General features: G+C 45.5%; 1 protein-coding gene across 4 annotated transcripts in view; it reads right to left on the minus strand.

Annotated features, from left to right (window-relative positions):
- The window catches only part of GRID1 (glutamate ionotropic receptor delta type subunit 1), a 777,975-nt gene that overhangs the window by 432,943 nt on the left and 328,464 nt on the right, over nucleotides 1-16,568 (minus strand). The window lies entirely within an intron of this gene.

Genomic DNA, 16,568 nt, shown 5'->3' on the forward strand with positions numbered 1-16,568 from the left:
CCAAACATACTTAAAATTTTTTCTAATACTTGAATCAAGTGTCAGTTTTTAAATTTAAACTAATTTCAATTCCATATTATTAAAATTTAGGTGCTCAGTAGCACCGGCCCCATTTCAAGCCCTCAATGGCCACCTGTGTCTGGTGGCTCCTGAGTAGGACAGTGCAGGGCCACAGGGTGAGGCCAGGGAGGTCCCCTGGTCAGCCATGCTGCCTCCTGCCCATAAGAGTCATTAGCCCCAAACCCCAAAGTCAGTTAAAGGATGAAAAAAAAACACAGGGCAGTTCTGACGCTCTTTTTTTTCCCCAAGGTCTCTGTGAGAGGCTAGCTCAAGGCCACTAATCTACTGGGGAATGGATGGTGTCAAAAATTCCTTTTTTGGCCAGGTGCAGTGGCTCACACCTGTAATCCAAGCACTTTGGGAGGCCGAGGAGGGTAGATCACCCAAGGTCAGGAGTTCGAGACCAGCCTGGCCAACATGGTGAAACCTCATCTCTACTAAAAATACAAAAATTAGCCAGGCATCGTGGCAGGCGCCTGTAAGCCCAGCTACTCTGGAGGCTGAGGTCGAAGAATTGCTTGAACCCAGGAGGCGGAGGTTGCAGTGAGCCAAGATCGCACCACTGCACTCCAGCCTGGGTGACAGAGCGAGACTCCATCTCAAAAAAAAAAAAAAAAAAAAAGATTAAAAAAATTCCTTTTTTAAGACCTGCAAGATTCTTGAGAGACCAGCACCCAAACAAGGGTCATATGTTGGGGGGCCACAGGATATTGTAATCACTGCCTCCTGGGCAGAGCGACTGCAGCTCTCCCAGCCTCCAAACCCCAGCCCAGGGTGCTTGGAGGTCCCTGTAACTCCTCACGCTGCCACCTACCACTCTGTCCTCAGGGGCTCCCAGCTTGGAGAAATAGAGGCCCTGCTGAGGGATGCAGTAGAGAGACCCTGCCCCTTTCCGCACTAAGATCTGACCTAGTCCGAAGGTGAAATATATGTCCCAAGAAAGACTGAGAAAACTAATCAAGGCAGAATAACAGTCATCACTGCAATCCACACCAGCAACCAATATGGCCTGCGGGCTCACTGTGTCCTGTGCTTCACTGTAAGCCCTTACCTTGTTGAACTCTCACAACCCCACAAGCTAAGTACTAATCTGATCCCACTTTCAAAGGGTGCTCTTGAACTCCTGCTGTCTTTGCCCATCCCGTCTCCACTGGCTCAGTCCCTCAGTCCAGTTTTCCCTCTAAACCTTCTCTCAGCAACCTGCTCCACGCCCACTGCTTCTCCAGGTCCCTGTCCAGACCCCTCTCTTGAACACCATTTCTTTATTACCCACTGCTTGCTGACAATACCTGCACACATAAACCGCACCAACACTACACACCCAGAATGCCCAAGGCCAGACTCACCACCTCCCCCTGACCAAACACATTCTTCTTCCTGACTTCTTATGCTCCCTGAATCATGTATGATTTACACAGCCACACACGAAAGAACCCAGGCCTCCTCCCAGACTCCGTCTTATATCTCATTGGTCTCCTACCTCTCTAAGTTCAATTGCATCTATTCCCTTCAGATGAATCAAGTAAGTTCCCTTCCTGTCCCAGCACTACACATGACAAGGGCCTCACCATGTCTCACTTAGGCTGCAGCAAATAAACAGATAAGTATACAAAAATAATAATCATCATCACAGCCATGTCTGTATGCCTAGGCCATGAGTGAGTACTCATTAATTGTGTTAAATTAATGCCTTCCTCTTCTTCCTCTTCATTCTCTCCTCTACAGTGCCTCTGAACCAAGGCCAGCCACTTATGTCTCCAGATGCTGAGGACGGAATAAGAGCTGTCAGATTTCCCTAGTCAAGGGCCCCATGAGCCATGACCAGGGCTGGAATGGGCAGTCCGGGATGAGATCATCCAGTTTACAAATGAGTATGCAGAGACAGACAGACCTGGTTAGCATCCGCAAAATAACTTGCTTATTTCCTCTTTCCCATTCTTCTTCCGCTATCACCCAGCCGTCTGGTGCAAACGACCCATTTAAACACCTCAGAAGTGATGATAAGAAGCAGGATAATAAGGTAGCCAGCCCCCAGTTCCCCAGGCAGCAATCACGGTGTGTAGGATAGAGTGCAGGGGCCTCTCTGTCGCTCTCATCTGTCACACATCAAGTGAGAAAAGATCTATTTTTTCCCCAGGCAGCATGCCTACAACTTCAATTGGCCTAAAATAAGCTTGGCTAAATTTGCTTGTGAGACGCTCTAAGTGGTACACAGTGATCCATGCAAAGTCACTGCGAGAAGCCTCACCATGACGTGGATGGTGCCGGGGCTCCATAAGATGAGCAGATCTGAGCCAGGTGAGGGCTCCTCCCAAAAGTTAGTTTCCCTTGTTCTGAGCCCCACCTCTCTGGCTGGCTGCAACCCAGACTTGCTTCTGTCCACAACTCTGCTTCCCAGCAGCCTCACAGTTAGCCGGCTGGGCAGAGCCTCTCCTCCCTGCCCCTAGTGGTTTCCTGCCCCATCACTCACTTCTGGTCCAGCACGCAAGGGTCTGCCTACCCCTAGCCCAGGGAAACAGTGGGTGGGTATCCCCACCCCTATCTGCCAAGAAAACACCCAAACAGGGAAAACATCCACAGAGTAGATAAGATGAGGCCAGTCATCCTAGGATGTCATCTGGGCCCCAGGAGTCTTTATACCAGGCTAATTCCAGGAAAGCTAGCCTGAGGAGTTTGCAGTGTCAGTCCCAATGTTAGTCTCCCAACCACACACATGGTTTGAAACTGCTTTAAACAGGAATCATGTGATAAGAGAGGCTCAAAATGCAGCAACATGTCCCCATGTGGCCAGAATAGTTTGCGAGAAAGCAGCCCTGATGGAGAAGTCAGTCCACAGAGGCTGGACTCAAATCCTGGCCCCCTCTCACCAGCTCTGTGACCCGGACACATGGCTTCCCCTGGCTGAGCTGCAGACCACGAATAGTAACAGTACCAAGTCTTCCTTTTGGGAGCACTAGGTAATATAATGCATGTAAATGTAGTGGTTATGGTGGTTTGCTCGTTTCTGAAGCATTGTCCTGCTATCAAAACTATGCAGCTTAAGTGCAGAGACCAGGCCTTGAATACGAGTGATTCCAACAAGAGTGACTTGACTCACTTGACTCCTCACTTCCTAGTGATCACTAGCAGCCTTATTAGAATTGGCTTCCCCCTTGTAGCTTTCCTACGATAGTAGTCACAATCAAGGGGTTCCACCAATTGGGAGCACATTCTATGTACCACGTGCTTTCCAAATGCTGTCCTTTCTACCCCAACCACAACCCCAGAACAGGAGCCATTATCTCCTCGGTTTACAAATAAGAAAACAGACTCAGAGAGGGTGGATGTTTCCTTCAGGTGTCATACATATAGTAAGTGGCAGGGCTGAACTTTGAACCTGGAGCAGAACCTGATATCTGTGCCCTGCACTGTGTATACAAGCGGATATCATGCAGCTCAGCCAGCGTGAGACTTCAGCCTGGACAGTGGGGCTTCTCCCTGTGAATAGATAATCAACCCAGTTTTGGGACCTGGAATAATGCCTCTGGCCCAATCACTCCCCTAGAACTCCAGCAAAATTGAATTTTGAGCCTGCAAAATTGAAAAACACACCTGTGTTCTGAGGAACCTGCCTCTAAGCTCTGTGCCTCAGGGTATAGTCCTTCTGTGCCCTGGGGCAGGGGAGCAGCCACCTTCCAAGGCCACACCACCCTCTGGCTTGTTCCTACAGCAAGACCTTCACTGGCACTGCCCTCAAGGCCCAAGGGGGTGTTGCTAACATGCACAACACAAACCCATCCAATCCCAGAGTTTTGATGATAATTCGCTCCAACTAACATATGTGCAACATCTATATTATTGCATAATTTATATACGTTTCACACTATTTGTTTGGGATATAAGCGCCACACCACAAACTATTTGCATATAGATGGAGAGTTATAAACATATGCTCGTATTTGATGAGTAATATCTGAAACACACACGCATACATATTGCTCTTACAAGCACAGAAATGCTTGCTTTCTGCCACAACTTCAAGTGCACAGTGATCCTTTAACAGTTTGTTAATTTTCAAAATTTACAATACTGAATTGTCCATTTCTGAACATATAAATGATTTTCAACTGCTTGATGAGCTGTGGCTGCCAAGTTTCAGAGGAACGGAGGATGAGGGTTTCAAGCAGCTTTACTTCAGAGAAGCTAGGACTCAGGCTCGCTTTTGTTGAAATCTCCACTGGTGCTCGCTGTCAAAGAGAAAGCCATTCCTTCGATACAGTTTGCCATCTACAACCAAGTCAACTATGTCAGTGACAAAAACCTAATATGTACTTAACAAACACACACTCAGCTTCTACTCTTTGCCAGACACTGTACTCAGCATAGGGAACCCAGAACTGAACCTAACTGGTGAGAAGCAACCCAGACCTACCCTGGAGCCAGCACATAGTAAATGCTCAATAAACAACAGTGGCTATGCTGGATGACCAGAGACTGGTGCTTATGGTGGCAGGTCCAGCCCTCATGTGGAGACGTGTGGGGTGTGAATCCCAGTTCAGCACATGCTGGCCTGGGCCTGGAGAAAATGCATGACATGCTCTCAGCCTCTGTTCCTGGCCTGTAAAGTAGGAGAGCACCACTCTCACAGCTGCTGTGGAGACAAAGAAACAACCTGTCTAAAGCATGCTGGGCTAAGTCTGGCCCAGAGTGGGGCCATGGGAGGCAGGACAAAGAGCTCCACTCAGAAGGAGCAGCCTGTCTTGAGGGTCTCCTGGAGTAAAATCCCAGACTTCTCTATCTGATTATTTTCTAATTGTGGGAAAATATACATGACATAAAATCCACAATTTTAATCATTTAAAGTATAAGATGCCACAGCATTTAATACATCAACTGTGTCTAGTTCTGGAATATTTTTATCACCCCCAAAGGACAATCTTATATCCATTAGCAGTCACTCTCCATTTTCCTTTCTCCGCAGCCCCTGCAACTACTCATTGCTCTCTGTCTCCATGGATTTGCCTGTTCTGGACATTTCATATTAATGCAGTCATGGGATAGTAGTCCTTTTTTGCCTGGTTTCTTTCAGTTAGAATAATGTGTTCAAGTTTTATCCAAGCTGTAACATGTGTCAGAACTGCATTCCTTCTCACGGCTAAATACTATTTCATTGTATGGATATGCCACATTCTATTTATCCATTGAGCAGTTGACAAATATTTGAATTGCATCCATTTTTTGGCTGTTGTGAACAGTGCTGTTATGAAACCCTTATCTGATTTTAGTGGCTGAGACAGCTTTAGTTCCAGTTTTTCAGGTGTTATATTCCTGAATTCAGATCATCATATCCTGCTTAGGGAGTCCGGAGCTGCTTCTCCCAAGGTCCATTTGAGACCAAGTTTCCTTCAGGAAAAGCCACAGCTGACGACTTCCAGTCACATACATTGTTTGCCTTTGTTTTGCCTACACATCAGACATCTTGTTTCCTCAGCTCAGGTTTCCTAATTGATTTATTGGCATAAAATCAACACTCACATTATCACAACAGTCATTACAGAAACTGCTCATCATTAACCTGTACCTATTACCATCATGAATTTCTCGTTGGCCGTATATAGACAAGAGAATAAACATTGATGAACACCGGGTTTGTACCAGGCTGTGTGCTGGCTCCTTTATGTACATCATCTGACTAATCCTTCTAACCACTCCTGGAGGTAAGAGTTAATACCCCGTGATGTATGGATGAGAAAATTCGGCTCAAAGATGTGAGGGGACTCTTCTCAAATTACACATCTCACAAGACGCTGAGATGCCATTCACCCACCAGGTGTGTGTGGCTCTAAAGCTGCCTCCTGCATCTCCACCCAATACTTCCTTGACAAATAATTATGAGCAAGGAGCCACCTTAGCCTGCTCCCACTGCATATGTGTGCTGCCCCATCAAACTGTGCACTACAGCAGCTGTGCAAGTAATCAAAGCTTCCATCTTTGTATGCTGTTTGGGGGCAACTCTACCCCTTTCATTCTGGGAAGGTTATGGAATTTTATATACTCATCAAGGCTATGGAATTAAGGTCCCAGGCCATGGGATTAGAAGCCAGGGTCACTGGTATGGACCGATTTACTGTCTGACTTCAGGTGAGTCAGTCCACCGAAGTGAACTGGCCCTGGTCTTCCTACAACAAAACAGGTATCTGTTATCTGCCCTGGAATGCTCTAGAAATGATGAGAACTATCTTTAGATATTGGAATCTTTAAATATTCATGTGCAGATTCACATGGAACAGCTGGGCTCAAACCTAGAGAAGGGGGGAGCATGTGATGCTCAGTCTTTACCAGAGATGACTTGCTCAGGACAGCCAGGGCTCCCCTCAGCATACCTCTTAGCCAGTGCCCAGGGCACTGGAGTATCCACCCTTCTCTCTGAAAAGCCACCTGGTAGGAGGGACTCTGGGAAATGGCCATTTTCATCTCAAATGACAGGTTTGTAACTAAATAAAAATTGTGTCATCATGAGCAAAATATTTATACTTAAAAAAAAGTCCCAGCTCTTCTAGTAGACTTCCAAATTGTAAAATCTAAAGGTAAGAAATGTCCCATGAATTCTGAAGGATGGGAGGCAAGAAAGCTGATTGCTTTATGCTCCCCACTTAGCCCTTACAGGAACCCTTCTGATGCCAGTCCCCAGATCCCTTCTCCTCCCTTAAGCATCCCTCTAATGCTATACTATGGCTATCCACATTGTCTGTGTGCTGGTGAGTCCCCACGTGTACCTGCAGCTCCAGCCTCTCCTCTCAACTCCAGCATAGTAGATCCAGCTGCCTCCTTCAAGCTTCTAATTGGATTTCTCAAATTTAACATTTCCAAAAACACACTGGTTTCCACTTCCCCCCAAAACCCACTCCTCTGTCCTCCTTGTCATTGTAGCAAATGGTCTCACCATTCTTATAACTCAGGCCAAAAGTGATGGCACTGTCCTTGACTCTTCTCTGAAGACTCACATCCAAGCTCTAAGAAGATTCTGTCAATCTGCCTTCAAAATACATCCAAAATCTAGGAGAGGATCACCCAACTCACAGGTATTTGAGAATATGAACCCATGTCTGAGCTCACCTTTAAGAGATCTTATCTGAGATTCCTTGTGGAACAGAGTTCCATCAAAGCCAATCCAAAAGGCCTAATAATCATTCTTGTACTTTATGCAAATAATCATGCCAAGTATAAGACTAAACTTTATTCTATGAACAACATGTCCCATCATAATTTGTTTTTACCAAAAATGAGGACTGGAGAGAGAAATTATACTCCAAAGCTTATCATACATTTGTCATTAAATTCTAGTCACATTAATTATTTTTAAGCTTTTTGCCTATATTTAGACTAACCTTGCTTATTCTTGTGAATCTAGTGGTGATCTTCTGAAGCTTGAAAAAAACAAAAAGGGATGGGTAACGTAGAAATCTGGATCAATATGCTAGTTCTGGGCAATTAACCTGCAAATTCTGCCAGGTAATGAAAGTGAGTAGGGTGTCCATAACCCAGAGGTTTCTCTGTTTGGGAAAATAAAACCAAGGAACTTCATAGACCCCCAGAGGGAAATCCTATATCTTGGCAAGTAAAATTTTAGAGGGAAATAATCTACTATGTTACCCTTGCAGGAATTGCTATACTTACTCTACTATTTGCAGTAGAGCTATACATGGTAGCACCTTCTAACTGAAATATTGGACAGAGAATTTCCATTGCTGTAGAATTTTGCTTAATTCTTCTCTTTAAAGAAGGGATAATAGTTACCAACAAAAAGGAAGCATGAAAGTTTTACTATCACCGAGTCTACTAGAACTTCTTTTAGGTTTTGGTAGTATGTCACACCCTGGCTATGTAAAGAAGGTTATAAAGGAAAGAGATTTTATATAAGAAAGGATCTTGTATGGCAAATGCTTTTCCTAAAGAGAATGGTTGGTTTAAAACAAGGATATTTAGGACAAGACAGAAGGTTTAAGCATGTCTTAGATGGTCTGTGGAAGTCATGAAGGGATTAATAATTGCAGGAAAGATTCCCCAAAGGTTAACAATAAAGTTTCTCTAGCTACCCAAATCCAATACCATTTATCCTAAAAGGAATGTTACTTGTATATTAACGTTTCAGCTACATCTGGTGGAGGCAAAACAGTGTTACTACCCATCAGAATGGTTGACAGCAATCAAACTCCAAATGGTGCTGCAGATAGAACCATGCATGGACATGCCTTCTTCCAGGGACCCTTAGATCAACCCCAGGAGGAGCCCTAGCTGCTATTCTGCACATGATGCCCCTTTTCAGCAGTAAGTAGCCAGAAAGAGTCATCATCCAACACTCCCTAACAGCAGTTAGGGTTACCACTCCAGAGTGGGGAATGATATAGGAGTTAAGAAGAAATCACTTAGGCAGATAGTAAGGGTATGGGAGTCCTCAGTAAGGCTTTCCTTTTGAATGAAAGGCAGCTCCAAATCATTTTCTAACAAAGAGAAGCCTGTAAAGTCAGGCTGCAGACATAGACAAGCAAGCTGGGAGCTTGCACAGGTGAATGCCAGCAGGAACTAAGGACTAGACATGTTCAAGATGGTGGCTCCATCTTCCTTCTCTTTGCCAGCCACGTGTACAGTAAGGAGCAAACAAGATGGTGCCTTCTGCGTGCACTATGTAAACATCATACCTGATCAAACCAATCTGTGAGCCCTATGTAAATCAGACACCGCCTCCTCAAACCCGCCTATAAAATCTGGCACATTTGCCACCAGCTGGTCCTTTCCGCTTGGAGACCCTCGTTTCCATAGAGAGAGCTGTTTCTCTTTCTCTTTTCTTCTGCCTATTAAACCTCCACTCCTAAATGGAAAAAAAATCCAAAATATAAAGAAAATATGGTACATATACACTAGGTAATACTGTGCAGCCATACAAAAGCACAAAATCATATCCTTTGCAGCAACATGGATGCAGCTGGAGGCCATTATTCTAAGCAAACTGATGCAAAAACAGAAAACCAAATATGGCATGTTCTCACTTGCAAGGGGGAACTAAATGTTGAGTACACATGGAAATAAAGATGGGAACAATAAACACTGTGGACTTCAAAAGCGGGGGCAGGAGGAGGAGGGTCAAGGGTTGAAAAACTACCTATGGGGTACTATGTTCACTACTTAGGTGACAGGATCATTAGATGCCCAAACCTCAACATGATGAAATATACCCACATAACAAAGCTGCACATGTACCCTTTGAATCTAAAATAACAAAAATAACAAAAAAGCAAAATGCATCCAGAACCTGACCACTGTTTAGGTTTTCCACCTCTGCCCCCCCTCATCAAAGCCCCTACCACCTCTTGCCTGGGTTGCTTCCACAGTGTTCTCAAAGGCCTCCTTCCTTTCCCTTCTCCCACCATGGTCTGTTCTTCACAGCAGCTCTGCTCAAAACTCTCTAACAGCTTCCATCTTAAAGTACATTTCTTTGTACTTTTGTAATTTCTTTACAAAGTCCCACAAAGCCCTACCTGACCTGTTGCCAAGGTGTTTCTTGCATATGGCAAATACACCCCTGCTCAGAGTCTTTGCACTGGCTGTTCCCTCTGCCTAAATGTTCTTCCCCTACGTCCCATTGGTTCACTCTGTCACCACCTTCAGGCCTCTCAAATGCCCCCATGTCAGAGGGGCCTTCCCTCCCCTCCCCACCTTTCTGTAATATGACCCTCACCCCTATCTTTTCCCCTTACTCATCTTCACCATATTTATATCTATGTGGTTATCTGGTTGTTACCTGTCCCACTTCACTGCAATGTAGGCTCCATGACAAAGGGGGCTTAGTCTGGCTTGTGGCCATCTGTCTCTGAATGGCATGTAATAGGTGCTCATTAAATATCTGTGAGAGGGAGGGAGAAGAAATTTTGCAAACAAAATTTCTTCTCCATCTGGGAGGGAGGTGGGGGGGCAGCCCCCGCCCGGCAGTCACCCCGTCCCGGAGGTGGGGGGCGCCTCTGCCCAGCCGCCCTGTCTGGGAGGTGGGGGGCCCCTCTGCCCGGCCGCCACCCTGTCTGGGAGGTGTACCCAGCAGCTCATTGAGAACGGGCCATGATGACGATGGTGGTTTTGTCGAGTGGAAGTGGAGGAAGTGTGGGGAAAGGAAAGAGAAATCAGATTGTTGCTGTGTCTGTGTAGAAAGAAGTAGACATGGGAGACTCCATTGTGTTCTGTACTAAGAAAAATTCTTCTGCCTTAGGATGCTGTTAATCTATAACCTTACCCCCAACCCCTTGCTCTCTGAAACATGTGCTGTGTCCATTCAGGGTTAAATGGATTAAGGGCGGTGCAAGATGTGCTTTGTTAAACAGATGCTTCAAGGCAGCATGCTCCTTAAGAGTCATCACCACTCCCTAATCTCAAGTACCCAGGGACACAAACACTGCGGAAGGCCGCAGGGTCCTCTGCCTAGGAAAACCAGAGACCCTTGTTCACATGTTTATCTGCTGACCTTCCCTCCACTATTGCCCTATGACCCTGCCAAATCCCTCTCCCCGAGAAACACCCAAGAATGATCAATAAATACTAAAAAAAAAAAAAAAAAAAGAGTACCTCCTTGATACCAGCTAATACCCATTCAGTATTCAAATTTCCCTGATTGTCTCAAAAATGTCATTTCTATCAGGTTTTTAAAGAATAAATCAGGATCCAATTAAAAAAATAAAAATAAATAAATAAATAAATAAATATCTGTGAGAGGGAGGGAGAAGAAATTTTGCAAACATGAAAATTCAAGCCCAGAAACTTAAGCTTTCCAAGATTCAAACAGCTAGAAGACAGAGAAGCTGGAATAGAAGCCTGGCCCACCCAGCTTTGTGGCCTTTGCTCTTTCTTCAATAACGAATTGCCTCTTTGGGCCACATTCTTTGCAAAAATTGAAATCACTGTCCTGAGTCAAGCAGAAGAGCTGGAGACAGATGTAATTTCCAAGAAAAATGTGAAAAGTAAATGTTATGGTAACAAATTGCCCATGATCTAATTATCATCATCAAACATTTCTATTAAGGGCCCATGAGCACTTGCTGCCCGGCTTGGTACGCTCCTCAGAGGGAGAGAGGAGCTAGAACAGCTGGTCATGGAAGCCCATGAGGATGAATGATGCTTCAGTCTCTGGGTCATCCAAGGGGTGGGAAGAAAACAAGAGTTGGAGAAGGCTGGGAATTAGGTGTAGATGAGATAAGAAGTGGACTTCACTTTCAAAAATACAATCAAACTCTGCAGGGAGACCACCTGAAGCCCTTGCAGGGGGGCAGCAGTCTTGCCTGCAGAAGTGTGGACTATAAGGCAGCCCCAAGGAACATCCAGACAGAAAGGAACCTCTGTGTCCTCCCCATAGTCCCAGGAAGATGGGCCACCCGGAGCCCTCTCAGTTGGCCACTGGGCCTCCAGGCTGGACAGGGCTCCAGGCCAGCAAGAATGTCAGCTCTCTCTCCCATCACACCCACAGAACCAGTGGCTCACTAGGGGTCCTAACAAGATGGAAATGGTAACCACTCCTACCACAGCAACAAGTGCCCAATTCCCACCAACCAGCTCCAGTGTTAAACATGCTGGCTGCATTCCCCCTGAGTTAAGGAAAAAGAAGGATGCCAATCAGAGGGTGTCACCCTGTGTCACCTCATCCCCATTGACCCTGGGGCTGCCCCTATGGAAACTGAGGATTCTGTGTCTACACTTGGATTCATTGAAAAAAGTCTTCAGGGGACAATGTTATTCAAATTTACAACTTCAGAATTATAAATTAGCTTATTTTAAGTAAACTTACCCTTCAGAGTAATCAAATGGAAAGCCTACAGCTCCCGCTATGTTGTTAATATTCGATTTTTTTAATGAGGTACTTATAGATGTGCTAACGCAGCTAATGGCATCGAGGTAACAGATGTCCTTGTGAGTTGCCCAGAAAAAGGGAGAAATTTAATGCTGAATTGAGAGTGTTAAATTCCATGTGTGTGTGTGAGTATGTGTGTGCAGAATATCAAATATATAAATATTTTTAAACAAGATCTGTATTTCATTTTCAAAAGTAACCAAAGAAGGCAAATGGAGGGAAAGACACCAAAATTTACCCACCAGCTGCTAATGGCAGGCATTCTGTCAGGCCCTGCACAGAGATCACCTCACTGAATCTTTCCAGAAGCCTGGTGGGTTTAGCTGTCTCCATTTTAGAGGGGAGGAAAATGAAGGCTCCAAGCAGTTGCCCATAGTCACTCAGATTGTAAGTGATAGAGCAAGAATTCAAATCCATTTCTGACTAGTTCCAAAGCAAACATTCTTTCCGCAATACCACACTGCTTCCCGGGAACCAGTTGAGGCTTTGCTTCCTGGTAAGGGGCCTTCCCTGGGCTCCCCTGGCATCTAGGATGTCCCCTGTAATCATTTTATCATGTGATTACAATTACAATGATCTGTTTCCTCTTTGGCCTGCCTCATTGGAGTATGAGAGTTTCTGAAAATAAGGGCCTTGTCTATCTTTTCCTCAGATTGTTCCTGGATGAACAGATGTATGAACAGATGGGCAGGCAAATGGATGGATGGATGGATGGACCTACTGATGAATGGAAGCAATGAATGGACAGATCAATGGGTTGGTGGATGGATGGATGAATGGATAGATCAATGGATTGGTGGATGGATGGATGGATGGATGGATGGATGGATGGATGGATGGATAGATGGTTGGATGGACGGATGGTGGGTGGATGGATAAGTATACAGGTACATGGAATCACTGGGGACTTACTAAATCTAGGATCTAGGCTCCAGGGAGCACAGTCATTTGGAAAGGAGGTTTTTGGGACTGGGCTGTCTTTGGGACAAGATCTCTCTCCCTGGTCAGTGTCTATAACCACCCTCTCACTAGCGGCCTTGATTTTACCTAATCAGTTCTAATAGGCCTGTTATCCCTTCATCATAGCTGGGGCTGAGATTTTACCTAACAGTTCAGGGGTGGATTTCTCTGGAAAGGGAAGCTCCATGCTAACAGATGTTATTCTTATTCGTAGAGCTTTCTAATCCCTTCCTTAGTCGTGCTGAATTATTTGACTCAACAATATCCTGAAGGATTGAGTTCCAAAGGTTGATTAATAATATGTTGCCAAAAAAGGGTGTCTATTTTAAATTTGCAGCCTTTTAATTTCATCAAGTGCCCTCTTGACTATGAAAGCATGGATGGTAGAGAGTGTGCTGTGCAAGATCCAGCTCCAGACATGTGCTCACAGGTCCCAGCAGAGGAGGCACTGGCCACACAAGCACCATCCACTGTGTCCAGAGTCAAAGCAGGCTGGCAGCACAGAGCAGGTCTATGAAGGGTTCCCAGAGTCCCCTCTCAGTGCAGGACTTTTTGTACATTGAATAAATATTTTATTGGTGACCACTGGTGCCAGGCCCTGGGCTAGGCACTAGGTGTGCTTTGGTGAACAAAACAGCATAGTCCAGGAGGGAGACAGATAATGAGCATTAAAGTAAATAAATAAATATGTTTATAATATAACATAATATGGAACATAAATCTATAAATAATAATAAATAGATATAAGGTGAGATACACAGGCCCAGTGAAAATAGCAGGTGCTTTAAGAGAATAAAATAGGGGTGGTAAAATATGGGGAAATATCAGCACACTGGCACCATCAAACACTTGGAATGGGAGGCTCAGGCGAAAGCTTTTGAGAGCCCCCTGCAGCCCACCTCAAGTGGACCTGGGTGTGTCTTCAAAAGGCAGGGCTGTGAGGGCACATCGCCAAATGCATTACAATCAGTTAGGAAAAAGGGAGGGCAGGTGATCAGCCTGGTATATGGAGAAGGAAGCCCAGAGAAACAGAAGTCACAGAACTCATGCAATGCAATTGGGGGAAAGGTGCGTAGGACCCCAGGCTCTAGCCTGCTAAGCCCTGGGCAGACTGGTCCTGGGTGGCTACAACAAGGGACATTACCACTCTAAGACAGTCCGCCTTGGGCTGGGCAGACTCTCCATGAGGCCATCAGATGCTGTCCTGGGATTTCTGGCCTTGGGTCACACATGGGTTTTCTTGGCTGGTTGCTGTGGGTTTGTCCCTAGAAAGGAAGTCCTTCTAAATGTACTGACAAAATCGAGCTTTGAGGCTATCAGTCCAAATGCCCAACCCTGCACCCTGGCAGATTTCCCAAGGAATGCTGCCATCTGAGAAGTTTTGGAACGCAGCCGCAGGCACTGTGACCACATGCCCGTTCCCCTGTTCACCTCGAGCCTGTCACCTCCAGCCCCAAGAAGGACCAGCCAGAGGTACAGAACTGATTTCTCTGGAGGGCCAGGATACCCTCCTGTGGCCCTGTCCTGCCTCCCTGTCCCTGAAGGGCTCAGAAACAAAAGGCTTCAGTGCCACCCTGTGAGACCTTCTCACTGCAGCACGGTGAGAGTGTCCACCAGCTGACAAGCAGGAAGGCTCTCCACCGACCACTTGGTGAAAAAGGAGTGGACGGGGACTACCAGCCTTACAGAGCAGATGAGGATCGACTGAAACACACACTTGTGACCCAGGTAACCCAGACACCAGCCCACGGCTTCTGCAGCCTGGAGGGAACACTCCAGTCCCCCACACTCTGCCACTTCCCATTAGTGGTTAAAACAATGTAGGCTACATTACAAATCAAAATAAGCAACAAAGCATTTTATAATTAGCCATAACTTGACAAATTAATTAGTACAACAGCACAGTGTGTTCCCTGAAGCATGGCTCACTATATTTTGCTTAGAGAATATATGTCACAAATTACAGATGTGTTATTCAAGGTACTTATGCAATCAGAGTGAGTTCTAAAGGTGCCCTTTTGATACCACTTTCTGGAACGGAAAATGGGGCTCGAGGTAGCTAGAAATATCATCGAACCTGCCATCCAAGCTTTGAGCAACAAAGGTACTTGCAAAGATGTGCTTCTTTTCCAGAAAGGGGAACCAAGGCTGTCAAGGACCAAGATCTGGCTTTGGAAAGAGTTAATCACACTTTGTTACTTGAGGTGGTATGAAATAAGGGAACATCCGGGCCTCAAAAAGCAGGGAGCCTGATGATCAAGAACATGCAAGGCTGGAATCCTAACTGCCATCTAGCAGCTGTGTGGTGTCAGGCAAGTTTCTCATCCAGAAAAGGATATAGTAATAATAATACCCACCTTGCAGAGTTACTGTGAGGACTGATGTGCTACTTTATGCAAAGTGTTTAGACCAGGGTCTGTTCCATAGGAAGAAATCAATAAAAATTGCTACTATTATTCTAAGATGTGCTTCCCTTAGAAGGTTCAAGAGGTTATTGTCTTAGGAAGCCTTGAGGTTGGGGCTAAGATGCACTACAGAGACATCCCTTTCCCCAGGGACAGGCCTAGTATTAGCCTTGTTAGTTCAGAAACTCAGAAACTGTTTATCTTTGAGGAATAACCAAGTTCAAAGAAATGGATGCATACACCAAAAAAAAATGAGTGGGGTGGCAGTGAGAGCTATAGTCAATGGTGTGTTGGTAAATGTTTAACATCCAGCTCTCGGGTGGGCGTGGGAAGCCCTGAGTTGTGCATTTGCTGGTTTCCATGCTATAAATACTGCCATTGTATGGGCTGAATGTGTCCCCCCAAAATTCATACGTTAAAGGCCTAATCCTCAGTACTTTGGAATGAAACTGTATACGGAGATAGGATCTTTAAAGAGGTGGTTAAGTTAAAATAAGGTCATTAAGGTGGGCCCTAATCCAATATGACTGGTGTCCTTATAAGAAAAGGAGATTAGGACACAGACACTCATAAGGAAGATCGCATGAAGACATAGGGAGAAGATAACATGTACAATCTAAGGAGAGAAGCCTCAGGAGAAACCAACCCTGCCAACACCTGGATTTTGAACTCCTAGCCTCCAGAACTGTGAGACAATAAATTCTGTTGTTTAAGCCTCCTGGTCTGTGGTGCTTTGATATGGTAGCCCCAGCACACTGATACTCCCACCGTGGCCAATTTCAAGCTACCAGTGTAATGTCTCCAAGTGATACACCATTGGAAGAGATGCATATGATTGGCTCCCATGAACAGCTACAAGCCAGGTACGATTACAAACACCAGCTAAATCTGAGACTCAGATTGAAATCTTGCATCCACTGGACATGCTACAGTCTTTTCTTGGAGGTACAGCTCCTGGGCTGCTGAATCAGAAGCAAGAGGTGACTAATGGGACAAGGGGACTTAGCCAAATGTACAATCATGTGCAGAGCTGCCATGTTTGCTCATGAGCCTCAAAGCCCATTAGCTTTCAGGTGCTGTGCCCTAGACAGGTGATGGCACTGCCAGTGAAACCATACCCTGGAAGTCCAGGGATCAAGCTCCAGGCCCCTTTGCACTGTGTTCAGACACACATGGCCAACATTGGCCTCTGAAATTCCTCTTTGTCTTTTCTTCTGGGCAGACAAACCTCTACTTCCACTTCTCAGTCCTTCTAAATATCCCATCGTGTCATTTCT

Source organism: Pan paniscus, chromosome 8 (assembly GCF_029289425.2).
Source record: "Pan paniscus chromosome 8, NHGRI_mPanPan1-v2.0_pri, whole genome shotgun sequence".
Classification (NCBI taxonomy): domain Eukaryota; kingdom Metazoa; phylum Chordata; class Mammalia; order Primates; family Hominidae; genus Pan; species Pan paniscus.